A 6,000-nucleotide genomic window follows, 5' to 3' on the forward strand; every position below is an offset into this window, starting at 1 on the left:
TCTGATAGAGCTGACTGTAGCCGCTTTCTGTTGATGTTTGTTGTAACTTCGATAATGTCTTATTTGCAACTGTTTATAGCTTACCTTGATGTGACCAGTGGCTATGCTTTTGGTTTGTGACTGCCCTGTACCTTAACTAGTTTGTCAACAGACCTCTTTTTCTGATCAGAGCTAGACTCAAGACTATATATTTTGGCTTCCAAACTTTATGACTACATGTTTACTGCATGTTTATTTCGGCGTAGTAATACAAATCCCAAAATCATATTAGTAGTCTGGGAGAAAACACATGTGTGTTATATGTAACCAGACAGATCAAATCCGCTCCATAGAATATGCATAAAAATAGGAGAACCCGGAGCATATAGTAAGAGTATAAACAACTTCTTTATTGGTAAAAACGTTTAAAAACCACATATCAGTAATATACTAGGTGCACATATTCCAATGAATAACAACAATAAGGGGGAAACCCACCCCTCTATAGCCCCCATACTGAACAGTTACCACATAAAGGAGATGGAACAACAGACAAAAGTGTGCTATATCCTAATGGCATGGCAAGCCAAATTCTTGTGATCCGTCAAGACCACCACGCGATGCTTGGCTCCTTCAAGCCAATGACGCCACTCCTCGAATGCCCACTTCATGGCCAACAACTCTCGATTGCCAACATCATAATTGCGCTCAGCAGGCGAAAACTTTCTAGAAAAGAAGGCACATGGTTTCATCACCGAGCCATCAGAACTTCTTTGCGACAAAACAGCCCCTGCTCCAATCTCAGAAGCATCAACCTCGACCTGAAACGGAAGCGAAACATCTGGCTGGCACAACACAGGGGCAGAAGAAAAACGACGCTTCAACTCCTGAAAAGCTTCCACAGCCGCAGAAAACCAATTGATCACATCAGCACCCTTCTTGGTCAAATCAGTCAACGGTTTAGCAACACTAGAAAAATTACTGATGAAGCAACGATAAAAATTAGCAAAGCCCAGGAACTTTTGCAGACTCTTCACAGATGTCGGCTGAGTCCAATCATAAATGGCCCAGACTTTAACAGGGTCCATCTCGATAGTAGAAGGGGAAAAAATTAAACCCAAAAATGAAACTTTCTGAACTCCAAAGAGACACTTTGACCCCATCACAAACAAAGAATTCGCACGAAGGACCTGGAACACCATTCTGACCTGCTTCACGTGAGACTCCCAATCATCCGAGAAGACCAAAATATCATCCAAATATACAATCAGGAATTTATCCAGGTACTCTCGGAAGATGTCATGCATAAAGGACTGAAATACTGATGGAGCATTGGAAAGCCCGAATGGCATAACCAGGTACTCAAAATGGCCCTCGGGCGTATTAAATGCTGTTTTCCATTCATCGCCCTGTTTAATACGCACAAGATTATACGCACCACGAAGATCTATCTTGGTGAACCAACTAGCCCCCTTAATCCGAGCAAATAAATCAGACAGCAGCAGCAAAGGGTACTGAAATTTGACTGTGATCTTATTAAGAAGGCGGTAATCAATACAAGGTCTCAAAGAACCATCTTTCTTGGCCACAAAAAAGAACCCTGCTCCCAATGGTGACGAAGACGGGCGAATATGACCCTTCTCCAAGGATTCCTTTACATAACTCCGCATAGCAGCGTGCTCTGGCACAGATAAATTGAACAGTCGGCCCTTAGGAAACTTACTACCAGAATCAAATTGATAGCACAATCGCAATCCCTATGAGGAGGTAGGGCACTGGATTTGTGCTCATCAAATACATCTCGGTAATCCGACAAAAACTCCGGGACTTCAGAAGGGGTGGATGACGAAATAGACAAAAATGGAACATCACCATGTACTCCCTGACAACCCCAGCTGGACACAGACATAGATTTCCAATTCAATACTGGATTATGGACCTGTAGCCATGGCAACCCCAAAACGACCACATCATGCAGATTATGCAACACCAAAAAGCAAATATCCTCCTGATGTGCAGGAGCCATGCACATGGTCAATTGGGTCCAGTACTGAGGCTTATTCTTGGCCAAAGGCGTAGCATCAGTTCCTCTTAATAGAATAGGATACTGCAAGGGCTCCAAGAAAAAACCACAGCGCCTAGCAAACTCCAAGTCCATCAAATTCAGGGCAGCGCCTGAATCCACAAATGCCATAACAGAATAGGATGACAAAGAGCAGATCAGAGTAACGGACAAAAGAAATTTCGACTGTACCGTACCAATGGTGGCAGACCTAGCGAAACGCTTAGTGCACTTAGGACAATCGGAGATAGCATGAGTGGAATCACCACAGTAAAAACACAGCCCATTCCGACGTCTGTGTTCTTGCCGTTCAGCTCTGGTCAAAGTCCTATCACATTGCATAGGCTCTGGTCTATGCTCAGAAAATACCGCCAAATGGTGCACAGCTTTACGCTCACGAAAGCGTCGATCCATCTGAATGGCCAAAGACATAGACTCATTCAGACCAGCAGGCATGGGAAATCCCACCATGACATCCTTAAGGGCTTCAGAGAGACCCTTTCCGAAAATTGCTGCAGGGCACATTCATTCCACTGAGTGAGTACAGACCACTTCCTAAACTTCTGACAATATATCTCTACCTCATCCTGACCCTGACACAGAGCCAGCAAGATTTTCTCTGCCTGATCCACTGAATTAGGTTCATTATAAAGCAATCCGAGCGCCAGAAAAAATGCATCAACATCACGCAATGCCGGATCTCCTGGCGCAAGGGAAAATGCCCAGTCTTGAGGGTCACCACGCAACAAAGAAATAATGATTTTCACTTGTTGAACAGGGTCACCTGAGGAGCGAGGTTTCAAAGCAAGAAACAATTTACAATTATTTTTGAAATTCAGAAACTTAGATCTATCCCCAAAAAACAAATCAGGAATTGGAATCCTAGGCTCTAACATTGGATTCTGAACCACAAAATCTTGAATGTTTTGTACCCTTGCAGTGAGATTATCCATACAAGAGGACAGACCTTGAATGTCCATATCTACACCTGTATCCTGAACCACCCAGAGGTAAAGGGGAAAAGAGAGACAAAACACACTGCAAAGAAAAAATAATGGTCTCAGCACTTCTCTTATCCCTCTATTGAGATGCATTAGTACTTTGGGCCACCTGTACTGTTATGACCTGGTGGTCAGGACAATAATGGACCTGGTGGTTAAGAGCACACGGAATGATCTGATAGTTACTGATAATATAGGACGAGCTCTGAGACGTGGGAACTCTGCTGACCGCAATCCCTAATCCTATCACACACACTAGAAATAGCCGTGGATTGCTCCTAACGCTCCCTATGCAACTCGACACAGCCTAAGGAACTAGCTAGCCCTAAAGATAGAAAAATAAAGCCCATCTTGCCTCAGAGAAATTCCCCAAAGGAAAAGGCAGCCCCCCACATATAATGACTGTGAGTAAAGATGAAAATTACAAACACAGAGATGAAATAGATTTAGCAAAGTGAGGCCCGACTTACTGAACAGACAGAGGATAGGAAAGGTAGCTTTGCGGTCAGCACAAAAAACTACAAAAAGACCACGCAGAGGGCGTAAAAAGACCCTCCGCACAGACTCACGGTGCGGAGGCGCTCCCTCTGCGTCCCAGAGCTTCCAGCAAGCAAGACAACAATCAAAATAGCAAGCTGGACAGAAAAATAGCAAACCAGAGAAAAACAAGCAGGAACTTAGCTTCTGCTGGGAAGACAGGTCACAAGAACGATCCAGGAGTGAACTAGACCAATACTGGAACATTGACAGGTGGCATGGAGCAATGATCTAGGTGGAGTTAAATAGAGCAGCCAGCTAACGAATTAACCTAGTCACCTGTGGAAGGAACCTCAGAAGCCGCAGCCCCACTCACCACCACCAGAGGAAGCCAATGGACAGAACCAGCCGAAGTACCATTCATGACCACAGGAGGGAGCTTGACAACAGAATTCACAACACCCCGGCAGAATTTTTGCTTTCTTGGCTGCATACATCTGCATGGCCTGCGTGCTCAATGTTAAAGATAGGTATGCGGGATGCATGCAGATGTAGGTGGAGCTGAGTGGAAGAGATGCAGCAGTGGGCGGAGCATAATGGAGGAAGTACGCAGCCCCCCACAGGTCTCCCCTGCGCAAATGTGAAACCAGCCTTATTTGTGGGTTTTTATTTTCATTCCGAACAATTTTCCTGGCACTTGTGGATGACATTTTTGTTGGTCTACTTGACTGTGGTTTTGTTTTTACAGAGCCCTTGATTTGCCATTTGTTAATCACAGTTTGAACACCGCTGTCTGGCGTTATCAATTCCGTGGATATCTTTTTGTATCCCTTTCCTGTTTTATACAGTTCAACTACCTTTTTCTGTAGATCCGTTGACAATTATTTTGATTTTCCCATGACTCACAATCCAGAAATGTCAGTGGTTGGATGAAAGATGCAAGAGTCTGTCTGGATCCCAGAAACTCAGTCAACTTTTATGCACACACTGATTACAAGCAAACAGGTCACAAGTGAGGATGTTAAATTTAGTAGCCATACAAACCCATTTGTGTCAACTTCTGTGCATGTTATCAGGCCAAAATCTCCAGGGTATGAACTTTTGATCAGGGTCATTTGGATGTTTTGGGTTGTCATTTACAAAGGAAAACCACAGCAGTTTGACAATAGATGGCTTCACCAAACTAATAACCATAAGTTGAGAAAACGTTTTGGTGTTATCATTTACATTCTCTGAAAAAAGGCCAAGAAAGGAAAAATTCTGCCAGCGTATGTAAACTTTTGAGCACAGCTGTATATCTAACACAAATGGCTCAAATACTACTCAATACCCAAAAATATGCATCATATGAGGAAAGGATTTTTACTTTCAAGATAATTATACTGATGATAAACAAATCTACTGTTACATCTTTATATCGCATTCCTCATTTGTCTCATGTGTATAAAGCTGTATCAAAGCCATTTTAAAGGGACAAAAAATGATTGTGTTTTCAATTCTCTTCATTGGAAAGGAAATAAATAGAAAATATGTGCTGTAATGATGAATAGAGCAGCACCCTGGATAAACACATACCTCATATCCAACCAATATTACTGTGAGGGCCACTCCTACAAGAATAAAATCTGAAACTTTGATAAGCATCAAATCTGCCCCCTATGAGGAAGGACGTCATGCGAAACGGCACTGTTGGGGTAGCTAAGGAGCGCCTTAGGCCAGGAGTAACACTATTGTAAGTCATACTTCTTTTTTGATTAATTGGCAGCTTGTTATTATAGGGCACATTTGCATCTTACAAAGTTGGTCTGTTCTCTCACACTGTGTTAGGACCTTGGCCATACTTGGCTGTATTATGCTTCACATCTGATTAGCATTATGCACTGTATGATAGGTGAACATTGTCCTAAGCGGTCTTTTACTCTGCACGGTCCTATTATGCATCAGTGTTTGTTACTCAATTTTGCTTTCTTTTATATTACTATCCCTGGCCTTTGTTATTGCTCTCAGCTTTATCAATTCAGAGAAATTCCCTTGTTGTATTTTTACTTATATTTTTTTTAACTTATGTTGTAATAAATGATATATTTTAATTAGATTACTCTATTGCTTATGCCTCTCTGTCCCTGGGAAATTTACAAGGGATTTTGTTTATTATGAAATCTGGATGGTCTGAGAATTAATGAAGAGATGAACATTGCAGTCTGAAATTTAGTGCAATTTTATTAACTAAAACCACATACTGCTAACATACTGTATGTTCAAAAAATAATTTTTACAATGTCAAAGGTGTCCACAGCCTTTAAACGTTGTTCAGAATGCGTCTGAAACCAAATTGGCACTCTGCACTGATTGCCTGTAGCATTTTTTACTATCCAAACTGTGCTACTAAAAACTAGTATGCTGCATTCACTTTCAAGAGCTATAGCCTTAAGGTAAAAACCAATGTTCCCCTCAGAAGTCACACTTAACACAGCGACTGAG

Source organism: Ranitomeya imitator, chromosome 4, assembly GCF_032444005.1.
Source record: "Ranitomeya imitator isolate aRanImi1 chromosome 4, aRanImi1.pri, whole genome shotgun sequence".
Taxonomy (NCBI): Eukaryota; Metazoa; Chordata; class Amphibia; order Anura; family Dendrobatidae; genus Ranitomeya; species Ranitomeya imitator.